The 27,296-nt window shown below is 33.5% G+C and overlaps 1 pseudogene; it reads right to left on the reverse strand.

The window, feature by feature from the left end:
• Nucleotides 1–4,508: 4,508 nt before the first annotated feature.
• Nucleotides 4,509–27,296, reverse strand: part of LOC124372109 — a 40,775-nt pseudogene continuing 17,987 nt past the window's right edge.

Genomic DNA, 27,296 nt, shown 5'->3' on the forward strand with positions numbered 1-27,296 from the left:
GTGCAAAAGCCATGAATTGTTTGACAATAGACAATGTACTTTATTTGCAACAATCATAGAGAATGCCATTAGCGTCAGAAATATAACATCACATTATAAGAACAAATATTAGTTGTGTCAATATTATTACATGTTTATGTCAAAAGTTCTCCATGATAAAAATTCATTTATGGAATAGAATGGGTGTTTCAACAGCCAGGTCTTCAATGTTTTTCCACAAATCTGACGTTTTTTCGGATTGCTTCACGCAAATAGCATTGAACTAACGAGTAGTATTCCTTATTGACTTTGTGGAAAGAATTCATGATGCATTTTGCCATTGAAATCGAAGAACACAGCATAACCTATGTTCAACTGCACTCATCAGGCCTTTTTGTGTAAGCGATCCAGAATGCCTCCACTGGGATGATTGAGCCTTAGTTTCGACGTCATATTCTTAAACCAATGTTTCGTCACAATTTAAAACACGTCTAAGTAATTCTGCATTTTCATTGACGCATTACATTTTGTGATAAAATTATTGGTTTTGCCAAAAATCCTTTTTCACAAAAATACCAACATGAATATAACCAAAATTTGTACCAAACTTTTTATATAATTTTACAGTTCAATTTTTTTCACTAAGACTTACAAATTTGAATTCAGCTAATAGAACCTAAATTTGGGATTACTGTGGTGTAACATTTGTTGGGCTTATAAATAAAGTAATATTTTATATTGACCTATAAATAAAACATTGCTATTTTAATCAATTTGCTACTTTTTTGTATTTATGTTAGTATGAATAAAGTGTAAATTTTATTAATCTGCAATAAACAACTAATAAAAAAGTATATCCATGAATTTATGTACAAAGATTATAATTTATGGGCAATATAATAATTTTTATTGAATACATGAAAAAATGAACATTTTTGTTCCTTCTGAAAAGAAATTAATAATGAACTATTGGATGATAGAAAAGAGTACACAAATGTTATACAAAATATTTAATTCATCCATAATTCGTAATAAAATTCATTCACATCTAATCTTATAACCTAAACAGAAATTGAAATATTAAAAGATACATACACTTAACTAAATTATCTTATTTACATATTTACAGAACACAAATTACAAGCATTCTTAAATTATACTTTCATTACCTACATAAAACTAATAATAAATTTTAATAATTAAAATTGCTAAACTAGCAATAAAATATCAAAAAATCTTGTTCTCATTAGAGGACCAGCTCAGTATAGGTACTCTTAACGAGCCCAAAGAATACTGATAAATATCATATCATGCTTTGTATAAAGATTACTTTAAACATAAAATTATGCTAGTATATACAGGTATAAAAATAAAAATAATGTACATGTTGAGGTTTCAAAATATTATACCTAAAATGATTTTTAATATTAACCCATTGCGGATTCAGTTGTTTAAGCACGTGTCCATCAGCTGTTACAAATTATTTGTTGTAACACAGCTTTCAAACTAAACTGAAGCGCTAAACCACTTTGAGTGTACCACTTCACTTATACCTATCTTTAAAATGAAGTAACATTTGGTTTTGTATTATGTGCCCCTTGATACTGTAAAATGACAGATGTTACTAATATGTTCAGGTACAGTTGGAGGAATTTAGCTGTGCTCGTAGGGCCCCAATACTACCCTTTCAACAAATAAACGATATCTGTGTGGCGGGTTGCGTTTATGTGCTAGCCGCTGAGATGAAGGCGCAACAATCGCTTTAAACGACTTTAAACTCACGATTTCGATTTGCAGATTAGTATTGACAAATACTTTATTTCTAAAACACGTTAAATAACACTATAACAACTGAAAAAGAAGGACAAGTCCTATTATTGCTATTATTTGGTATTATCTTATTATTTAATTCCACCACAATCAGCACTGTCACAAAACAGACTGATTTTAGCGAGTGTGGTGAGTTATTTGGGCCAATACGATTCCTGAAGAGAGGGTTTTACCCATGAGTCACAGGAAATGTTTTCGGGACGCAGCGCATAATGATACCCCGCCACCCCTCCCGCCTATCACCACACACTCAAGGTCACGCGTGCAGCTAAAGTCTTCGAACTGTATATCTAAGGTAAATAGCACTATTAAAACGGATATTATTATAAGCTGAGCTAAATACTGTTCAACTTGAACATACTAGTGCAATCTGTTGGTAATTTATGGAGGATAATTGAACTAAATGTACATTTTTATTATAAATACCGAGTTGCCCAGAAAACAGTACCACATTCTACCGAGATATCTCGTCAGCGATCCGCAATGAATTAATAGTAATTAATTTTATACAACTAATAATGTAAACACTAGCGACACTATTATTCCACATTAACACTTAATCTAATGCTACGTAAACTTTCGGTAGAACACATCGTAGTAACACAATAAATATGTATAAAACAGTTCTGTACACTAATACAACTAATGTATAACAATAAATAGTTACAGTAAAATATCACATGAGTTTTGTGTGGTGCTTAATCGTAGCAAACGACGGGACTTCAGCAGCCTTACAATGGAATGTTTCTGCACCTTATACTAATAAAAAATTATAAAATTATGTGTATCACTTAAATACAAAAACTATTTTAAAGTAAAGATTTTTTCATTAATGTGTACTTACATTAAAATTTTAAAATGTATACCCTTATTTAACACACCAAGGATCACACCTGCGACGATATTTTTATGGCTGTCATTATTAGCAGCTGGAGAGCTCATCTTATATCTTGTCAGCACATGACCTTGACCTCTAATTGTACAATACTAAGATGTACATTTCTTAGAAAGAATTTTATATGCAGAGCATTTAATGTGCATTTATATGCTGTAAAACAATAAAAAAATACTAGTCAAAATTCTTTTACAGAGTTTCTATAAGAAGGAAACTAAATAATATTATGATGAAACAATTTGCCTTTGTGCCCAGAAAATTGTTAACACATCTGTGTTAACACAAACACTGATGAATAATTTCACTAACACAAACGGTAATAGTTATTATTCAAAAAAAGTAAAAATCTCTTAATTTTTTAAATTGTAAAATTCCTCTGAATTGAAGTAAAATACATAAACATAAGAGAGAACTACTGAAAAGAACATAAAAATAAAAATCAAAGTTTTTCTACCAATATTCTCTGTTTAAAAACTAAACAAGATTTTTTCTGTGCTTGATCATACATTATAATATGGGTCTAAAAACATTATAGGGTTCTAATATTTATGAAAAATATGATTTAAATATTTGAATTTTCCAACATACTTTACTTTATTTTTTGGGCTTTTTACTGCAATACGTAAGCTGCATATTGCTGAAAAGCACCATAAACAAAATTTTGTTACACATAAAGGAAGTGAAGAATATTGTGGAACACAAACACATTTAATAGATGGATATAGAGATTAAATTAGATATGATTAATTTTACTTAAAACGTTATGATTCAGCTTTAAACTAAAATTGAAATAATTTAACTTCAGCAAACGTTTTTTCGGTGACAGCTGATGTTTATACACATTTTGAAGAAATGTATGGACAGACATTTCAAAAACGACTTTTTGACTCAAAATCAGAAAATGGACATTCACTCAAAAGTGGCTTGAAACAAAATGCAATCCTTGATTGTTTGTTGCCAAAAGTAATGTTACACTGTGAAAACTTTCTTATATACTGAGCCCTGCTTCGGCTAGTATAAGTTACAGTCTTACCAATATGGGGGTACATTTAATAATAATAATTTTAGTTGACAAATCATCAAATAACTGATGTATTTTTTTGTACCATTACTGACGCTTGCAATGCAAATTGTTGTAAATTGTTTTTTATGCAATAAAGGAATATTATTATTATTACATTAAAACAAACATTTTAATATTTTTGACCAGCTATACATAATTCCATTTTCAAAACTAATTTTTTGTGTGAATTCGTATTTTATAAATATAAATAATGTACGTGTAATACAATTATACATAGTAGTGAAAAAGCACAGAAATACCTATAAGAAGCAAATAAGTAGAAAACACCGTGACTTTAAATCTTGTCGAAAAAACCTTAAAACTAGATAAATTCTAATGTCAGAGAAAGGTTTGAGGCATCTACAGTTAGTTACTAAAAGGTATCGTAGAATTGTCATGAATGTTGCTAATACGAGTTAAAATGCTATCATTTGATCTTTTACCAAACGGTATAAAATACATATTCTCAGAGTTGTAGATTCGGTAGCAAGCAAACAATTCACTGATTTCATTAAGTCTAAAAACAATGTATGACATAAAAATAGTGATATGCTGCTTAGTGGGTTGACATGTTAAAAATTATATCTCAGTCTTGATATTGGTTAAGACTATAAAATATTGGAAGACTTAAGTAATCAATGACATAATGTATTAATTTTTAAGTATCATATTAAGTATAATATGGTCTTACAATGGATGGAATGTAAACATAAATACGCTAAAGTCATAGTAATTTGTCTCGTTATTTCCAACACATCAAGAGAATTCCAAAAAAAACTACAAGTAAATAAAACAATGATCGTGCTGCATGCTTCACACCTGACATTCTACTATTCCCCTTCCCATAATGCTATTGATATATTTCTATGAAGTTTGTTTTCTATTCTGAAGTCCTGTTAGTCTAAAGTAGCTTGAGGATTAGAATTAGGTTGTATAAGATGAATATTATTTACGTACTAAATGTAATATTCTTTTTTTATTTTTAAAACAATAAAAGGCTTTTTGGTAAATACTGATTGATTACCATATGAAAATGTTCATGTCACATTAGAAATTGAGATCAGGAATCTTGATAATCCAAATGCAATTTAGGAATGGTCATAGTAGAAAGACTGTACTTGTTTCTATAGGAACAATTGTGTCACAGGAATTGTATTATCAGTGTGATAGGAATAACAATATTGTAGCAGTAAAGAAGCTGTTACTTTTTTATTTTTAAAACAATAAAATGCTCTTTGGTAAATACTGATGATAAAATAATCGATTGCCATATGAAAATGTTCAGGTTATATTAGAAATTGAGATCAGGAATCTTGATAATCCTAATGCAATTTAGGAATGATCATAGTAGAAAGACTGTACTTGTTTCCATAGGAATAATTGTGTCACTGAAAATTGTGTTATCAGTGTGATAGGAATAACAATATGGTAGCATAAAAGAAACTGTTACTTTTTTTATTTTTTAAACAATAAAATGCTCTTTGGTAAATACTGATGATAAAATAATCGATTGCCATATGAAAATGTTCAGGTTATATTAGAAATTGAGATCAGGAATCTTGATAATCCTAATGCAATTTAGGAATGATCATAGTAGAAAGACTGTACTTGTTTCCATAGGAACAATTGTGCCACAGGAATTGTGTTATGAGAGTGATAGGAATAACAATATTGTAGTGATGTGAATGTTGAGTTAAGCTTCAGTTCACCTTCCTCTTACGTTCAGCATTTAAAATGTGATGCTGTTGCAGACTTGATTTCTGAAATCTGAAGTCATGTTCGTCAGAAGGGATCCAAAAATAGTTGGTGATGAAGAAGCTCAAAACGAAACCCCCGCATTGTTTTGACATCAGAGCATAAATATTGTAGCATAAAAGAGACTGTTAGGTACAAACCATTGCTTCATAAAAAATGAAAACTTTAAATTATTCTCGATTCTTGCAATGGAAAAATAAAATTTTTTCCTGATCAAGAAGGCATCTGGTTTTACTGTGTCTCGAAATAATACATCGGGTGGCTACTAGGAGGTTGCTATGTTTTGTTACTATTAGTATTCTAGTTTATCTCATAGTCAAATGAGATAACTTAATAGTAAAAGATAATTGTAACAATGTCTTTTGAGTCATGTTTCAGGTACTTATTTGAACAAAACACTGTATTTGATGACTCAAATAATTTCAATGTACAAAATTATTTACGTTCCATTTAGTTTGGATTATCAAAGTTCCACTATAGTTAAAAGTGAAATGTTCAAAATCAATAAAACTACAGGACAACTAGAAAAAAAAATCACTTTTGAGTGATTGAATACTTACTAATTTCTTTCATTTTGCTTTCTGAAGTGAGCAGCTTAATGTTGATTATGTCAACTTTTTTACCTCTACAATCATCCTTTTAAGCTAGTTTCTTATTATGATTGAAGATAAATTTAGATTCCAGGATACCTCACATAGCAGTCTCTAGGGGTTGGCTCTTGCTGAGCAGGGGCTGGAAGGTACGTAGGTCACGAGGACTGGGGGGTGGAGGGTAGTCCAGGTCCGTCTCCAATAGAGTCTCAGAACGGGGTCGCGGCGGAGGAGAAGGAGCAGCCTGGCGAGCGGAGGGTTGGGGCTCATCCAGATTAGTCTCCAACAGCGCAGCGCTCTTGGGGCCGCTCGTAGTACACGTTGTACTCTCTCTCTGTCTGGAAGTCAGGGTCTGTCTTCACTCCGTTTAGAGTAGAAGACGTAAGTGAGGTGTGCAGTGGCAGTGTCGAGGCATTGTTAAAGTAGTCCTCTTGTGATTGCCATGTGCTGTTTGTGCGTGATGCGAAGGTTGAGTTGTCTCGGAAACCTGTACACGAACCGAAGAATTTAATATTTCCACAATGAAATTATTTACATGGCAGTTCATTAATTTAATATAACTATTAGTTATTGGCTGAACATTAGTGAAGTTTAACACTCAAGGTACTGGAAAAATTGTCATTTATTTCTTTCTGTGTGTCTACTGTACAATATCTCGAGAAACAACAGACCTCAGACAACAGATATATATATGGGCAACATCGAGTTCAATGATAGCGCATGCAATTCCATAGGATTTGGCTGAGCATTAGCAAACATTTTTCATTGGTCTTATGGGCAACCATGATGACAACAACAAAACTCGCAGAATAAATAAATTTGTCAACAAACTGAATACAATCATGACATTTTAACTTGAAAAATAGTAAAGTAGCACATGAAATTTAGTGCATGAATCTAATTGGACAAAAAAACTACACGGACAAGAATAAGTTCTATGATGGTCCATATCCATATTGAGATTTGGCTGAGCGTCATTGAAACCTATCATGCAGTAGGCTGCACTATTTCTCTGCCAGGGTAAAGTAAAAATTTCCTTTCTATATGATTGTCTGTCTGTCTATCTATATAACATCTCAAGAATAAAATGAGCTCAGGAAGCTTGATGTGCGACACATGATGTCACATATTCCTACCTTGTTAACAAATGAGATGTTTGCGATATCAGCCATTAGACGGACGGTACTGTGATTCCAGAAACAGTACGAACACGTAAAAAATAATTTATTGGTATAGTTTTTTAAAAAGAAGTCTTAATGGCTTTTTGCTGAGGATTGCTTTCTTAATGCATTTATTGCCATTGATAACAAAAATCGTTTACTAATTTAAAAATAACAGTTCATTTTCATGTACTTCAAAATGATATATTTTCTGGAACTACATTAAATAACAATCACAGTTGTTATTAAATAACAATCACAGTTGTTATTAAATAACAATCAACAGTTGTTATTTAATGTCGTACTTATAACATTACATTTAATAACAACACATTTTAGTATTATTTCCTAACTCGTAAAAAAAACTATTTTCAGAAATTTTTTCCTAATGTGTTATTTTGTTGCAATCAAGATGAAAAGTGATAAAAATATAGTTTTAAGTGTTCTCACACCCTCACCTTGGTTTCTGTAGGACAGGTCGAAACTGGGGTTGACGGCCTCTGAGGCTGAGGGGTTGTGGGCTTCGTAGATGTCATAGCTTTGTGTTTCCTCCTCGAGCGAAGAATTCAGCTGACTCTTGTCCATGGAGTCTATGCTACCAGCCATCTTCTTATAGTCACTACTTTTGTTCAGGGTCGGTGTCGATGTCTGGCTCTGTGACACAAGTTATTCACCTCATGTTAGATCCCAACTCATGATATTGATATTGTAAGTTAGAAACCACATCAGACAATCAACTGAAACCGATTTTTACTTTGGATTTAGTAGTTAAACGATGATCTTACCATTATTTTTCAGATGGATTTTCTAGTCTGTAACATATTCCATCTTCCTACTTTTATTTTATAGGTAAAAAAAACCTAAGTACGCCACTTTTTAACTCCAAATGTTGAGTTGGGATTGTAGTGTTTGGGTGTGAGGTTGAGGAGGATTCCCAGAAATAAGTTAGTCAGCTGTCATTGAGAGGTTCACAGTTTTGTATTTTCATCAAGAAAGGAAGTTATAGGTTTTCAAAAGACCACTAGTGTAGATCTTGATTGTCTTCTCAGATATTACTAAAAACTACCTTTTCTTCCATACAGCCTTATCATAAGTCAATGATAAGAACTGAAACAGTTTGATGGCTCCGCAACCGGACCAATACGGAAAGGAAACATCCTCGATACATTTTCATAATGGTGTCGTACATTAATTTTGAGGCGAAACCTTTAACTACAAACCATTATAAAGGATTAGTTCATGTATTTGTGGAACAAATTTTCGTCATTTTATGGGTCAGTAAACATAAAAAATCGTCCAAACAACTCATACATCGTACATATTTGAAAGAGAGTTGAAAATCAATCAAGACAACATTTGGATAACAACGTAGCAAATGAGACTAACCTGCATGGCGTGTTTGTGCCTGTACGCATTGATTGTGGCAAAGCCACCGTGGCTAGATCCAATAGAGCGAACTGAGTGGAGAGACTGACGTATGGAGTTACGCCGCTGGAGCCGCTCAGCACGGCGGTGCCGATTCTTTGATAGCCACAGGAACACGAGCACAGCGACCAACAAGATGGCTGCCAACACAGATCCTAGCACAGCCACGGTGACCATATCATCCTTCCAGCTGAGCAGTGAGATGTGGACCTTCGGATCTGCAACGTGGAAAGTAATGTGTATTACATTTTTGGTGTTTTAGGTAAAACCCTCTCCCAGGCATTCACCTTTGATTACCTCGACAAGGAGCCTGCCGCTCAAGTCCAATTGCTTGTTTTGGAACTGTTAATGGAAATATCTATTGACAGTACTGTTGCTCTTGTTCTTTGGTTGTTTTTATCCCTAGTGATTCTATCTAGGAGTAATATGAGATGTTTTATCAATCTCTTCATTGATACTGATTTCATTATTTTTCATTTTCATCACAGTTACTTCCGATCCTATCATTAATTCTGTATAATTAATGATAAAACTAGATTAATTGTAGACAATTTTCAAAGCTGCAATTTATAAAGTCCTAAATTGATTTCCAAACCACCAACCAGACACTTACCCATCTCACAGAGGAAAGGGTTTCAGACGGAGGCAGTGATCGACCTCTATCGTCTGGTACACGAACACTGTGCACTGGTTGATCCGGTCAATGTGCTGAACCCACACACGGTCGTAGAAGTTGTACTTCTGCTGTTGTCTCCGCAGGAAGTTGAATATCTCCAGGGAGTTGCCCATCACGTAGGGCATTGATGCATTGTCCGACTGTAACAAAAATTTTACAACTGATATAACATTTACCTACAGAAAATCCTGTTCTTTAGGCAAGAATAACTGTTTTAGAGTAACTGAATATTTTAGATTCTCTAAACCAGATCAGATTTGTATAAATTATGTCATTTATTTTCTGTAGTATGTTAAATGCTATTATAAAAAACTCTGTTTCGGACAAGATGGCAAGAAAAGAGTAATGACTTACTACAATAACTTACATCTATTTCTTTAATAACTGGTATTTTTAGTACCATATCTGTTTTTTAAACCATCAATATTTATTCAAATGATTTTTGAAAAAAATTAAATTTTTTATTTTAGAAATGCTATCACTTACACACAGCAAAGGATGTAGCCAGCGAGGGGATCCGGACCCCCTCCCCAAATTTTCAATTACTTTTTTCATAAACGATTATTATTATTTAAATAATTCAGTATTACTGACATGTACTGCTGAAAGATCGTTCTCAAGAAAGAAACGGGGCAAAAACTTTTGAAGGAACAAAATGGAGCCTTACTATTTGACCACTACAGAAAAATATTAGTTGCCTGGACCCTCCCCAATTTTTTTCTACGTTCTTGCTCACAGTGAACAAATTTATATAAATTTCATAATTTTTATTTAAAATATAAATTTGTTTCTTTTAATGAATCAAAATATTGATTTCATGAATTTATTGACCAAAAATATAATTTCCTTAATTAACAACAGTGTATCCTTTTCCTGTAGTTGTTAAGATGCAGTGATTTAATAATAACATTATAACACCAGTCCCTAGAATAAATGTGTTGCTACAGATGCTATGGGCTTAGTCGTCAAAGTTTCTCTTACTGTATGGAATTTTCTCACTAAAGAACTTTGTAGAATGTTGATGAAATTAAACATCTCTTACTGATAAAATAAACTAATATTATTAGCTAATATGTAACTAAAATTAGCATTGTGTGTCAATAATATTATATGTAAAATACAAAAACAGAATTGGTAAACATATCACAAAATATTATTTAAAATGTTTAGAAATCCGACAAAACTTTGGTAACATTACAACTATCTAAATTCAAGCACATCTCTAATATAAACATTCAATTCATAAACTATATTCTGACTGTGACAAGGACGAAGCTATTTACCCGACAGAAGTCCCTGGCCTCCTGGAACGTCATAGGCGCCCCGATATAGATGTAACAAGTGTCAGCCACAAGGTCCCAGCCAGGAGGACATTTCCCAGACAGGATAGATCGGTTGTTCATCTGGAATGGCCTGGACAAAGGACAACCACGTACTGTGTAAATTATTCAACACAATCAAAGAACTTGGAATTTACATGAAATAGCTACAATTAGCAACCTTCACCCTTTTCCCACGCGTATGACAGTAACTATCATGCAGTAAAAGTGACTCCATACAGGTATAATGGCAAATATAGTAATCTAGTAAAAAGAAATATAGTAATAGTAAAAAGGTAGAGTTTTATTTCTCTATCAAGAACTGATGTTGCTACAAGGTAATAATGTAGCAATAAGCCCCCATACCTTACAAATTTTTAAAAAGAAACCAAAGTATATTGGATTAAAATTTTACAACAATCTTCCTATCAAAATTAAGTCAGAGGATACATTCAATAAATTTAAAATAAAATTTAAAAGTTTCTCATTAACAAGGCTATACATTCCCTTAATTAATTCCTGTAATGATTTCTGGAGGTAGAGTACTCCATAGTTTTATGCCAAAAGCTGTTTTTAATTGTAACTGTTTTTAATTTTAAACCTTTTTTTAACTTTTCCTATTTCCTGTGATATATCTTGTATTTTCTGTTATCTTGATTTTCTTTAACCGAGTAAGAACGTGAATTAAATTCTGACACTATTCTTGTACATATGTTTATATGCTAAGTGAATAAAGCTGTTTTGAATTGAATTGAAATGTTCGTAAAACTGATGCATTAGAATATTGACTGAACGTCAGAAAACAGCTGCGCTCCAATCATTGTCTCCTCACGGGCCTTTTTAAAGTAGTGATTATATTTTTGCGTTTTCACTAAACTGGAAAATATTTCTTTCAAATTCAATTTTAACATTTTTGTCCAATAATAACTTTATAAATCTTAATTCAAATAGCACTTTAAGTGAGTAAACATTTTTATATTGATATCACATTAGGGAGAAATAAGGAAATTTATATCCAGCGCTCTTAAGGGTAAGCTAATGTAGAATATCCAATTACAGCTCATTATAACAAACATATCATGTGAAAAGCTGTTCCAGTATAGTATTTTGACTTGATCGTCCACTAAAACACTGTAAAATTATTATTACACAAATAACTTTCAGGGTCTTGGACAGCGATACAGAAAGTGATGTTTTACACTCACAATATTGATACTTGGGGCAAGAGAGTGAGCAACAATGTATCTTTTGTGCTCCCCTAGCTATCAGTTCTCAAAAAGTTGCGGACAATAAAAAAAATTCTACTGTCTTTCTGGGGTGTGCCTCGTTTATACCTTCATTGAAAAAAAGCTTAAGAAAATATTTTTCCAGTCCACTCCTCACAATGCTTTGAAACAAATGGACTATTCAGTCAGAGGTGATTCACTGATTATTCTCTTTTTACTGGAAAATCTACACACCTTTAAGTCACTGAATCCTGGTTTTGTATATTTTTTTTTTAAGAAGTCCATGGTCTTAGTTCCTAGGCTTACCCTGGAGCAATAACTATTAAGTTTTACAGTTAAAAATGTGTCGAAACATTGCTCACACAACTTGAAATACTTTGACCTCCCAGTGGAGACCCATCTGTAGTAAACAGACGATCAACCAAAACCTTTAATTTAGTATTGGAGTCTTGAAGAGGTTTGCTTCCATTGCATGATATTAGTACTTTCTCACCGACGTGGAGCTCTAGAGCCTCATGCACTCTTTCTTAAAAACCCGGCGTGGGGCTGTAGAGCCCCACGCTTTGTTTGATTTGTATAGTTGGTTTAGATCAGCCGTATTTGCAAGAGACTTATCTAATGTATCTTACGGCAATTTGGAATGGCCAAGAATGTTATGAGATGGAAATTATCACAAAAAATATGTACTTTTTGTTTGACACTAAACTGGAACGCTGCTACATAAAAACTTTGAGGTTCAGTGTGTCAGCTAGACCGCAACCACGTGTAGAATTAAGCTGACTTTGAGGTTATGTTCGTCAGTCAGGCCGGAAGCAGTTGCAGCACACAACTGTTTGGTATTTTTTTATGTCCGAAGGCAGAACGAGAGCAAAGCCACGTGTCCCTCTAGAGCCCCACGACGGTCTCAATCAATACATTATTACTTCATTCCGGCATGGGTCTCTAGAGCCCCACGGCAAAAAAACTAAAAAAAATACTCAATATATTTATTTTGCTAAAACAAGTATACTTTATGTTATGTACAATCAAAATTAAAGCTTTTGAAAAAAAAAAAAAAAAAAAAACAATTACGGTTTTTTTTACGTTATATAGTGCATAATACATAAGGCATATTAAAAAATCGATAAAATCACGATTGTCGCGAATGTGTTAATGTACGGATTTAGAAAACACCAATATAACAATTCCACAAACTTACCGGAAGTCTACCTCCAGTAGGTGAGGCTCGTCGGAACGGTCTCGTATCCGTCCACTAACCGCAATCGTTTCGTTGAAACCCCAGTAGTTGTTTCTGGCATCGATCGGAGTCTTCCACACATCCTGTCTACAAGCAGAGAGGTTCTTGTTAATTATTGCTTGAAAAGCTATAACAATTTTAATATGCAAAAACTTTGTAATTGTTTATACCATTTTTTTCTCTAGCAATTTGCGGAACTTTTAAGAATCCACAAACACATTATTTAAGTTTCGTAATTTTTGTACAGTGTGTTTCCACAGGAGTCATCTCAGCCAAAGTAGGTGATTGCAAAATCGAAATATATGTATAACAAACAATGAAAACATTTGAGGAATACATTAAATATATTTTTAGTCACTCCAAAGAACGGGTGAACACTAAAGTAACAAAATTATCATACACTTCAAAATGTAAATACTTATAAAACACTAATGTATTAACAGCATGAAAACTTAGTTTCATTTGTCAACTGTGTAATTCATTGTTATGTTTTGAGACTAATAAAGATTCTTGATACATGAAGACTTATAGTACATCATTTTTATTTTGCAAGCTTGAAAGAAAATACTGAGTATTCTGTAAATGTCACCACTTTTTATACTTAGGTTAGGCTGTTATTTTGAATCTGCTAATGTTTGTTGTTAAAATTGCAGGTCTTTAATAATGTTTAAAATAATAGACAAATTACTCCAAGAAAGTAGGAAACAGTTTAAAAATTTGTGGCACATTTTGACTTTTAGACAGTTATATGTTTTACTTTATTCTTCATAAATTATTTCTGGAATACCTCTAAATTAGATATATCTTTAAAACACAAATGTAAAACTCAATTTACTTAAATCCCCCACTAATCTTTACAAATATGTACAACAGTATCCATATTATATTTTGACAGACTATAAATAAGAGAGGCTTATGTATAATAGTTTCATGATACATATCTTTTTAATATCTCATCACTGGTATAAGAGGAACTGAATTTTAAAGTTTTTAAGTCTTTGAGGTCTCATTAAAAACCGCACCAACTGTCCCCAGGCCGTATTTATTTTCTGCTATATTACATCTTTTCTACATTATACAAACCAAATATTTTTAAATACTTTTATCTGTAATATTTTTATTTGTTGTTTTTTACAAAAGAAAGTTAAAAATACCAAAAGAGCCCATACATTCTTTTGCGTTTGTCTACACCACAGTGTCTGAAATCTGGCTAAATTGAAGGAATCAGATGCCGGAGCTCTGTATGCTTGCGTTTGTCTACACCCCAGTGTCCTGAAATCTGGCTAAATTGAAGGAAATCAGATGCCGGAGCTCTGTATGCTTGCGTTTGTCTACACCCCAGTGTCTGAAATCTGGCTAAATTGAAGGAATCAGATGCCGGAGCTCTGTATGCTTGCGTTTGTCTAACACCCCAGTGTCTGAAATCTGGCTAAATTGAAGGAATCAGATGCCGGAGCTCTGTATGCTTGCGTTTGTCTACACCCCAGTGTCTGAAATCTGGCTAAATTGAAGGAATCAGATGCCGGAGCTCTGTATGCTTGCGTTTGTCTACACCCCAGTGTCCTGAAATCTGGCTAAATTTGAAGGAATCAGATGCCGGAGCTCTGTATGCTTGCGTTTGTCTAAACCACAATGTCTGTTCTCTAGAGCATTTGATGCCAGCTGCACAGAACATTCTGCAGAATTGGTTGTATGAATGTGAGGATAGTCAGAGCAATGAAAATTTGGCTGGCTAGACATGCAAATAGGTTCTGTTGCAAATTTGTTGTAATTATGTGTGTCGTGAGTAAAATACATCTAACGCATCACATGCAATTATTTATTGTTACTTACTTCTATTTAAGTTTCAACTGATTCTACGTAATTTTGATGACATTTTGCTATATGACAAAAGAGATTTGAGATTAAAATTGTTTTAAATTTTGATTAATAGATTTCAAGACTTCAATCCAGTAGGATTATTTACTTTATTTATAATTTCTTTACTTTCCTCCCAAATGAAATGTACAATAGACTTTTAGACTTTTCGTCCTTAAAGTTAATTAATAGCAGCCTCAGATGGTGGTTGAACACGTCATAGAGAGCAAAAACGGAATAATTGTTTTAATCTGTCTAATTTGATTGGCAAAATATGTTACAAAATGATAATAAATAATTGATTTGAGATTTTATTTACATAAGTATATGTACAATTTCTGTTTGAATACTTTAATTTTGTTGAGAAAGATATATCACTTACATTTTATTTGTGCATTAGAATAGAACAAATGTTTGAATTTTAGTTTCAGTTATTGAGACGACTAGTATTTTAAATTGATCATTATTAAGTTATTTGAAAGTTCAGAGAAAAAAGAAAGTTTTTTATAAATACAGTTTTTATCAATTTTATTTTTGAAGTTTGAAATTAATTCTATTTTGACATTGAAACATTAAAATCGAGTAAGACATTTTGTAGTTATATTAAGACTTCAATTTTAACAAAACAAATTTGATAACCTGGAGGTAAAAAAGAACAAATGTTGAAACTTTTTTTAGTTTACTTTTTATAAAAATTAATGGTTAGGATCAGCCTAATACAGTGATAGCTGGAATCTGCTGATCTATCTGTGTCTGAAGAGGTTAATTAACACTCTCATTCTCCCCCCTTCCCCTCCCTCACTCTCTCTCCGTCCCTCACTTCCTTTCTTCTCCTTACTCTGAGTATCACCCCAACTAGTGTAAAAAGGGACTAAACTTCTAAGCAAACTAAAAACTTTCCTAGCTAAGAATATCTTAGATATACTACAACCTCTTCCTGTCTTCTTCAATGGAGCCAATTCATGTTTCCATCCACTGACTTATTGGAGAGAAAAAGGCTCTAGAACGGAAAGATATAAAGTAAAATAGCTGCTGATTGAATAGACTTCAACCTTAAAAGTTATTTTAATGAGGATAGAAGAGCATGAAAATGAAATGGTTTTAGCAGGATGTTTCCAGTTAGTTTTTTGAACAAAGCAAAAAGACTCTGTTAGGCTTGTACAGGTCCTGTTCCAGTATTTTCAAAGGAAGATCATTCCATAACATATTTATATAGATTGACCGACACTCGAGCATAATGCATAAAAAGGCAGGATGTGATACTTACATGGAATTACGCTTGAGGAATTACGTACATACAAGAACGTGCGGCCAGGAAAAATTTTTGGGGGGGTCCAGACAACTGATATTTTTCTCGTAGTGGACAAAGAATAAAGGCACCCATTTTGTTCCTTAAAAAAGTTTACCTCGACCCGTTTTCTTTGTTTGAGAAACGATCTTTCCAGCAGTAACAATGTCAGTGAATACTGAATTACTTTAAATATAATAAATCCGTTCAACCTAAAAAAGTAATTTTACCACAAATTGAAAATTTAGGGAGGGCGTCCGGTACACCCAACCTTGGGGACCTCCCTTACTTGGCTACATCTTTTACGTGTATTTTGTTAGATGCTTGTAAACCTTGTCAGAAAAAGAAAAATCATTGAATTCTTAAAATAACCCTGAGGGAACAAGGTTAAAAATCCAATTTTAATATTATCCTATCGTTGAAAAATACAAAAAGCAAATTAAAAAACAAGATTCATTTTAAAGCTCCACAAACTTGACAACCTTTTAACACCTTATAAAACTGCCTTAACTTTATTGGAGTGCTAAGAGTCCAGTAACGCACTACTAAAATCACTTAAATGTTTTCAGTAACTGATGCAGACAGACCATTGTAGCATCTGAATTAATGTCCTATTTTAACAAAACATCTAAGTAAACTTTACCTTAGCAAAGTGCCCGCCGACAACAAAGACGTACTGTCGGTTAGGAAACCGCCAAGTGTTAATTGTGGAGTGACCTCCACTGCAGTGGAGTGAAGTTCTCGTTGTACTGCCACCAGGAACCGTAAGCAAACAGGCTCAGCTTCCAGAAACCACTCGGCAATGGGTTTCTCCTCCACAGAGTTGTCCCACTGAGCAGAGCCAGTGGGGGAAAAACAAGATTTTGTTCGCGAAGCTGGCGTAAGTCCCTGTAAGTACACATTTACAGGTTGGATATTAAGTAAGTCTATGACAAGATTTATTAAATTCGGGAAACATTCTCACAGACGTAAACTACGCTGTTTTGCCAGCTAAAAACCCAATACATTTTGTATGGAAAACAGGATTTTTGTTTCCGGACATTCACACCATCCTTCAGTATGATTACAAAAAAAATCCAGTAACACTACCGATTTTATTTTATAACCTAGTTTGTAGTTAATTGGTGTTAGAGTTTAGTTATCCCCTAAAACCTGAGTACAGGAAGATCAAGATTGCGCAGATGCTGGAAACGTAGTGTTACTGAATTTTTGTTATCACTGAACAATGGTAAAAGTCTGGAAAAAATCATGTTTCCTTCACAACTTCCATATATCCTCAAGCAAACAAAACCACTTTTAAAACAAAGAGCTTTATGTAGTACTTGGCAGAATCAAACTGAGGCACAACAATTGATCAAATCAGCCAATGTCTTCATCATCATAAAAACTTCTGTTCTAGCTCGCAATGTTGTGTCATTCTGAAAAATATGTTCCAAAAATAATAGAAAAAGAACAGAGAATACCCCCACATTGTTATCTGCAAATATAAATTATATTTAGTATTCTAGAAAATAGTAAAAACCATATATAGAAAAATTACAGACAACCCACATATGCAGGTTTTAAAAATCTAATATCCACATATATTTGAAAACAGAAAGTATGCAATCAGAATTATAAACAAAATCTAACTATATAATTAATTGTTATTAATCCTATGCACTCGAAGGCAGTATTTATAATTTTGTCCTTGGAGCTCATATAGCAGCTCTATTGGCCGCCACCATTTTGTCCAGAAGCGTGGATTAATTTTTGCCGTAATGTTATCCAGCTGTACTGGCCAAGATATAATACGTCCATAGCTCGTAAGGCCAGCACCACTGGCCACTAAAACATAGTTATTTTTCTAACATTCTCTTTGTTTTATAAATGAATGGTGAGTGCTGAAACCTATCGGGCAGCTTATTTTAAAGTAATTTTTAAGTAAATCAGTAAATTTTAAATTAGCATAGAATTCTTCTCTAAATATTGACTGTGCAAATAAGATGAATGACACATAGTGGCAGGGGCGCACCCAGAATTTATTTGGTTTGGGGGGGCTTCGGCTTCCCAAGTATAAAATGTACGCCTATAGTTTTCCATTACATGACCTTCAATGACCAGTAATATATAATTAGTTGGCCTATAACATATCGAACTACAATAATGTAACATTTGGTACATCACTGTATTACATGATCATTAGATAATTGAGTAAGCTAAAACCAACTGTCTGTGGCCTGTTTTCATAATCAACTACAAGTTAATCTTATTAGAGAAAAATTTAAGTTAATAGGCTACTATTACATTAAACCAGCTTTTAGCTCAATTAAAACCTTATTAAAATTACAAGTTAAAGCTTTATATTGATTTTTTATTATGAAATGTCATCCTGGAATAAGTTGGACTGTCATTAATTAGTTTTATAAGTTTTTCAAGGAAAGAAATAATACATTTAAATTACAAATGTAAATTTAATGATTACAAAATGAGATGTAAGTTAAAGTTAAAATATTTACAAGACAAAATCTAGACGTCTGGATCGATTTTTTGAGAACAGAAACTACCTCTGTATTGGTCACTTCTATTTCACGGTGAATATTCAAAGCCGCCAGTCCACTCAGTCTGTTAGCACCCATGGTATTCCTTAGATAGGTCTTGAGTCTACGTAATGTTGAGAACGACCTTTCTGCTGTTACTCGTAGTTACAGGGATAGTGCACAATATTTTCAACAATATGTGGATGTTAGGAAACATGTCCTTATCACACAAGTTCAACAAATCAATTACATTTCTTGGTGTGTTGGTGTGGGTCTTAAAGCTGTTGTGCCACAACTCAAACTCGGCTTTGAGCAGGCTTTCGTTTGTTCCCACCACTTTCAATTATGTCATTTTTATAAAAACAACACAGCTGCAGATAATTAAGTTTTGAGGTTTCTTCCTTTCCACGTGATCCATCGGCTGTAGGCATCAGACACTCAAACCCCTTCAATATGTCTTTATGTTTCATGAATCGGGATTCCAAAGAACTTATCAAAGATTCAATCCAAGGGATGAAAATAGATCGCCGGTAGTACACTTCAGGCGTATCTGCTGTGTGTGTTGTTTCTATTTTGTTGTCTGCCAACTGTTCGGGGCATGGAGATTTTACATCCAAAGTTGTTGGCCATATGGGTAGCCTCTTCAAACAAGGAGTGAAACTCTTTCATCCGCATTTGTTCTTATGGATTTTAGGCTTTCAAGTACAGTTTCAGCATATGTGATTGCAGAAGATAGTTCCAAATCACTTCCTTGCAGCTTTTTGCTTAGGTTTACAGTTGTAACCAAGGAGCTTGTCTGATGCCAAGAGAGAAATGATGAATTTCGCCTTGACGTAAAGAGCTGAGTAAAATAAGAGTTCCAGAAGAAGAGTCTCTATCACTCCAGTTTTTTATTTCCTCCAACGCTTACTTCAACTGGTTGAAGAAGCTCCTTCATGACAAAGACGGCATCATGCCTTTTGCACCCATCTTGTTGGACAAAGTTGTAAGCAGTTTTTTTCCTGTTGGTTTCAACATTTATCTCCGATGCAATACACTGTTGTAAAACGGCTTGTCTTTTAGGAGTGTTTTGAAAAAAATTAATACACACCCTCTCTACTATTCCGAAACAGTTTCTGATAGGTGCAACTTCAGAAGCGTTTGATAATGCCAGATTAAGGCTATGAGAAGCGCAATGCACAAATATTGCTGTGGGGTTGAGCTTCCTTGGATACAGGCTTGGGTCCCATTAAACTTCCCACTCATGGCAGCCGCTCCATCGTACCCCTGGCCACGTAGGTTATTGACGTCAATGTTACTATCTTCAAGTCCTTTTATTACAGTTTTTGCCAACTCCCTACCGGTTGTGGAGGTTAGTGGCATGAACTTGAGAAATTGCTCACATATTTGGTAATTATTTGATGCATCAGAATCTACGTATCGTAGACAACAAACGAAAACCTGTTCAATTGTTGAAACATCGGACGTTTCATCATCTGCGAGAATAAACTAAAAAACTTAGCCTCTTTAACTTTAGTTGCTATTTTTTTCAGTTATGATCTGGTTACAAAGCATTCAATTATTTGGTTTTGGAAGTTCCAACTTATGTACGTAGCAATTTTTTTTCCACATGATTCAAAGTGTTTTTTTAAATCTTGATCCCCCGCTTCAATTCTGGCTCTAAGCAGTGCTCTAAAGTTACCCCTCATTCTCGGCAGGTCTTACGATTTATATCAAACTCGCCCATAATCTCTCTATGGCCCCTAAGAGCAATATTTTTGGCCTTCCACAACAAAATAATAGTGTCTATTATCGGAAGGATTCTTTTCACGTTGTTTTTGGGCTTGAAGGTCTTTTCCCTTTATCAAGGGATTTGTCGATTGATTTGATTTCACTATCCATTACTCTTTTAAAGTTAGCTGCGCTTACACAAGGAGTCCTTGTGGTACTGTGAGGCTGCATGCTTTTTCAAATTTTTCTAATGCTTTTTTTTTCCAGTTAGAAAAAAAACCTTTCCTTCCTCAACAAGTTGGCCAGTAGTATGTTGAGCGTTACTCTTGCCTACTTCTTTTTTTGGAAAAAAGCATACAAATGAACACAGTATGCAGAGTCTTCAATTCCAGAATAAGACAGCCAAGTATATTTTATTTAGCCATGAAAACAAAAATTTTCGTTGTTGAGTCCCGTACGTTCTGTAAGGAAAGTTAAAACTACTTTGAGGGACCCATCTGTCCATTCAACACTTTTAAACTTTTCACTGTCCTGTCAATTTTTATTGTTTTTAAACAAAGCAATGTCTAAGTTATTTTGACTTACATCGGACTGCAGAGTTCTTCTTACGTTAGCTCCCGAGACATCCTCCAACACAAACTCAGGCTGTTCAGCACATGTAGGCAGCTCCTTTACTTGCCGAAATATTTTTGTGGCATTTTTCAAACGGTTTAAAATAGTTTTGTATACTAGCTTTTCTTTTATTCACCCATAACTTACTAGACCTACTGTCCAACCAATTTGTCAGGACCTAGACCACAAACACAGCTTGAACTTGACAGCCAGAACAACCCATAACACACACTATACTGCAATTCGATTAAAACTACGACTGTCCAACTGGACAAAAGACAAATTCACTGCCGGGGCGGGCACGGGCGGCGTCTGGTTGAGAGTTGTGGAAACTAGAGCTGGTCGCGCCATGGCAACGGCACGTAGTCATCGCCATAGAGCAGGGATGGAATGGAGGGAGCTAACACAGCAGCGCAGGCAGTTATACTGTGAATACATACGTCTAAATATTTGTTTCACAACTCTTGATTTCTATGATTTAATCTGTGTTACTTTAATAAATAGGTTTAACGTTTACCATTCATTATAGTTTATAAAAGTACGAATAAAACATATATGATGATACATAACGAATGATTAGTCCACATACAGTATTTTATTAGTCCGGATATATCAGGTCCTTGGGGGGGGCTTAAAGCCCCCAAAGCCCCCCCCTGGGTGCGCCACTGCATAGTGGGCATATACACTGAAGTGACAGAAAACCTACAAAATTTTACTAGAAGACTTGTACTAACTATTGACTAACACATAGGTATGTATATTTTTAAAGTTTTATTCCGTTAAAAAAATGTAAAGACTGAGAAAAACGTAAAATAGTTCATGTCTGAGTATAACCATAACTATAAAGGCCTACTTTATAACATTTTATTTACACATCTTTGTTAACAATATATGTATAAGAGTTATATTTTTCCAAATTGTATGTTTATCTTTGTATTAAAAATATTCATAAAAAATAAAATTTTAATTATTTTTAATTACTTCTTTAAACATTTTATAATTAATATGCAAGTAACACGGAGGAAATTGAAAAATAAATTCCAAAACTGAGGAGGCAAACAAACAAATATGGCCGCCGAGCAGTTAATGAAAGTAGTGCAGCCATCTTTACTGGCCATACGAGTTGCGAGGACAAACTACGGCAAAACTAACACAAGCTGTCTGCAACCTTTGGTGTGGCCAGTGCTGCTGGCCTTTCGAGCGCAAAGGGTTAATTATTAAAAATAGCATAAACTATAATATTTTTTTAAACTGTTGATATATTAGATCATTCACCTCCTCAGAGCAAGCACTTCAGTGGTAGCGAGCAGCGTAAAACTACAAGTAGATTTCTAAGTGCAATTTGAAGCTTGCCTAACACTACTAAAAGTAGGTGGAATACTACTGAAAATGCTACACAAAAATATTATAGACATTACCTGTTTTTCACTTCTATCAAAGAAAGCATGTAATTTATTTGAACTAAATTAATTGACAATTAAATTTTAATTGATATGGAACAACTCAAAATTATATATGTTTTTAAACTACATGTATTTTTATGATAGTGGTGCTTTTTGTATACTAAGGATAATTTCGAAATTATTATTTTGATTTTAAAATTAATTTTGATTTGATTGATTGCATTTATTCCCATCATTTACATACAAACTAAAAAAATCAATCTAGAATATTTTTCTAGGGTAATTACCCCCACATTGTATTACAATACATTTTTGATGTATTGCAAAAAATATATAACAGAAATTCAATACATGAAGAGTACAGCATACCTTAGGTGTAGATTTAGGAAAAAATACTGACGAAACCCTATCTCTCCGAGCATTTTTTTAACCATCTATTGATTAATTTTTGTGTGTGTAATAATAGTGCAAAGTCTTGGGTATTTTATATAATTTGGTAATTATGACAAAAATCTTTTCAAATTATATTATTACAAAGTAACGAACGAAATTAACAGAAGTGCTTAAAATAGAGAAAGTAACGACTCTACATTATCAATGAGGTGTTTGAAACTGAATATTGAATCCACCGAATCTTCAAATAAGTCTGTTCTCAGACACAAATTACTGATTGCTAAAGTGTGTTGTAGTACTTTTTTGTATGAAAAAATGTAGATAGAAAACTAAAATTAACAAGTTACTGCAATTTTATAAATAATATTTTGCTTACAGTTTCTGTTTTCTATATTATTATCATGCCTCGCTGCTACACGTGGACATATGCTGCTCAGCAGTAAGAAAATCAGACATTCGCTAATTTTTATGTCAAGTAGTATGTCCTCTATATGAATATATGGATGTTTATATCTCAATGGCTGGCAACTCCCTACTGGCCCAGATTTGCTTTAACACTAACAAAACAAAACCATTTTAGCAAATTATAATTCTAAATTACAACTAATACATACAGTTGAACTCTGAATCAAGACCACAATTTTCGGTGTTGAAATCTAATTTTTTTTGGTACTAGCCCATTTCCTAAAAAATAAGATTATTTTTAAACATTAACCTGTGAGATAATGCACTAAACTGCAGTCTAACATCCTTGATAAAACCACATAATTATTTATTTTCATCTGTTTTGCCCAATCTACATATCACAGTCTCAAATCACTATTAAATGGAGGCATCTCAATGAAACCAACTTTACAACAATTTCTGCAACCCATTATTTATACGAGTACTAGCTTTCAATTACCATTTGATAGTCTCAATCTAGTCCACATGTCCTGTAAACCTTGCTGTTACAATAATAGTGTCTTAAGAGAAATGCCTTTAAATACATTGTATTTTAATATAAATATTGCTGAGTGGTCTGCTGATTACATACCTGCTGAACTGGAGGATGCCCCTGCCATTGTCGGTGATCAAGGAAGAGTGTTGACAACAAAGGTGATTTCAGACAATGTTACTCTCGGCCAGGTTCCAGTGGGGAGAATCCACAAAGATGGCCTCTCCGTTGTTGTGTGTGACAGCTCAGACCCAAATGACCATCAGCGATTCATTGCTATGTCCGCAAATAGTGCTCCCCACTCTCTGTCCAAATATCTGAGAGGAAAAAGTACATAGGATAACGTATTTAGTATATCCTGTAGTAGCATACTTATACAATAGTTTTAAATATAACAAAAATTAAAGAACCTTGACAATTTAACAATCGTGAATATAATATTGGATATATAGACATTGTTTAAATTATCAATCATAAAAACATTTTTTCATAAGTCCAACATGCTTTGGAACTGATTATTACAACTTTCTTTCAAAGATAATAAAACATGAAATTTATCTTTAAACATTTATGAAAAATTTAAAGGAATATCTTATCAACAGATTTAGAGATTTTATTTAATAACATTATTATTTTATTATTTTTATAAGTACCTGTATTGTATCCAATTGTACTTTTTAATACTTAATACATAATCTAATATATTCTGATGCCATTCATGTATATGTATTGTATAAAGTACTACTGATTGATTGGGTGAAGTGATTAAATGGTTATTAGGAAAAATCTAATCACATAATTTTACTTAAGCATGCTTTAGGGCGAGAGAACGTTTTTTTAAACAATGAATTTAATAGAAATACTATCTTACTAACTTGCCTAAAAAGTCTTTCATCCTAGACCTCTTGCAAATTTATGGAAAATTAGCTGAACCCTCAAAGGCAAATTTTACAAAAATCTTCTTGGTCATAAAGATTCTGAAGTGTTTTAACTATCTCACCTGTTGTAGAAGGAAGCCCAGATGCCTCTCTCATTCCCCTTGATCTTTGTGTTGATTCAGAGTCAAAAGTTGGTATTGGTCCCTTCACCACCTTCCGCTCTATGTTCTGCTCTGGAGCTGAAACAAAAATATTTTCCTAAATCTTAAAAACTCAATTTTTTGCGATATAAAAATGTGGCTGAAAACACAAGTAACAAAAGTAATCAACTAAACTTGTAAACAGCAAAATCAAATTGCATCCAATACTTTTAAATTAGTTTCCAAATACTTTTAAAAAGCTTTTTTCACAATTTGCAATACTAGCAGGAAAGGTTTCATGTTAAAACAAATCATTCATGCTAGTAACAAGAATAACAATTTTTCTTGAGAGATAGAGTATACTTAGGACAAAAATTGTCTGAGATTTTATTCAAACATAAGATTTAATATTATAAAATTTTACGAATTATATTTGCTTTTAAACTAAATTGATCTCATTCAGAACATGATTAAACATACAACCATTTGGATGTTTAATGTATTTCTTTATAACTTGTTCGTACTTAATGAAAAGTCCCTCCTTTTCCAAGTACTCTTCAGAACTGCAAGATAAGATCACAACAGTCTGTGTTCCAAGAACAACACAGTTTTCTACTGTGTTCTGATAATTCTGATTCCCAACTCACCTCTGAGGCAGGACACAGCCATGATCGCATGTCCCAGGGCATCAGTGCCACTGTGATAGTCCAGGACCACAGTGTAGGATGTGGTAGTGGTGGGAAACACCAGCAGATCTTTCCGCACACTCCAAACCACCTGAACAGAGTGCATGTCCTGGCCGTCGTACACTAGGATGTCCTCTGTGCTGCGGTTGTGGATGGGGTTCAGCAGCTGAAGACCGAGGACAAATCCTGGCTTGCACTGCACAACACAAAAGATGCAACATTATTAACTGAAGAGCAACTTTTAAATTGCAGAGTTCAAAATATTTGCAAATATTTTTGTCAGATTGTAGGTGTTAGAAATGAATGATAACTACTTGTCATTTTGATATTAACAATACTTGGGTACAGTGTGAAATCTTTATATCCCTTGTGTACTGTGTCTACTGCCGAACAATTCTGCTTTGCAATGTTTAAGATGTTGGCTCAGTATTTTGCTAGCACTTCACAAGCAAAGCTTATTTTTATCATTTGCAGCATGTAGCACATGACTCTATATTATTGGCAGTGTGAGAATTCTAAGGCGGGTTTTTCTTGTTTCAGATCTTTCAGTAGTTTTTCTATCTTTTCCTATTTTCAGAATTTTTTACAAAATTTATAACTGAAAAATTTAGAAACTTCTGAAATGTTCTAATGGTAAACATGTTAAATGTACAAGTTTTTATAAATTGCAAAGCTGTTAGAATCCTTTCATCCTTGATCTTCTGAAAATTTGTGAAAATTAAAAATATAGGCCGTTGGTAAAATATATTCAGGTATTATAACACAGGTGACAACGGATTGGTATTACGCAAATTACCTATCTCAAAAACTTGTTTTTATCGTACTTTGACTTTCAAAACCTCTAAATATCTAAACCAATTAACAAATTTTCTTGCTTTTGTAAATGATATTTTGCTTGCAGTATGTTTATGTTTGTTGGAAACCATTGCTTGTATATGCGGATTTCAGCAGCTAATTTTTTAAGTTTTATAAATACTTCCTCTATGAGATATAGTATGTTTATATTTTAATATTATTTTATCATGACAAGGGGTGGTTTGAAATTTTCAAACATTCTAAATTTTAAATAAGTTTAAAGAGTGGTACAAGTTTATGCTCATATTTTTTAAAAGCATATATATTGAAAACCATGCTATTATCTATCAAATTGAAGTAGTAGGTAGAGCATATAATTCTTTTCTTAAAATCTAGCTATTTCTCTGGACCCCTCAAAATTTCTTTACAATAGAGAGGTATTCTTGCGGTACTTTTTATATAATCAGAAGTCTCCATAGGTTCGGAATCGAATTTGAGATTCACAAATTCTGAATTTATTCATCACTGGTATAGATGCACTAGTAAAACATGCGTCGAAGGTCAATCACTTTTTTCAGATATGGTGATGTACTATAAAAAACTGCATTAAAACCATGTCTTGATGCTACCCAGCAGGGATCACTTCTGGCTGGTTTATACCTTCCAGTTAAACATACACTGGACACAGCAAAAACCGATGTGTCACTTAAATCTGGGCAACCTTATGGATGTCCAGGAGCGGCACATCACTAAACCGCAAATGTCGAGATTCTGGGGTGCAAGGGCAATTCGATAGGTCTAGTCTACTGCGGGAGATGACTGTTGGAGTTGGTGGGGTTCATTCCCTAAGTATCAGAGGTTCTTGCTAGCCTCAACAAGGACATGCCACCCCCTGCCTGCTTTGACTGGAGAGGCTGGTTCAG

The sequence above is a fragment of the Homalodisca vitripennis genome, unplaced genomic scaffold (assembly GCF_021130785.1).
Source record: "Homalodisca vitripennis isolate AUS2020 unplaced genomic scaffold, UT_GWSS_2.1 ScUCBcl_2537;HRSCAF=7413, whole genome shotgun sequence".
Lineage (NCBI taxonomy): Eukaryota > Metazoa > Arthropoda > Insecta > Hemiptera > Cicadellidae > Homalodisca > Homalodisca vitripennis.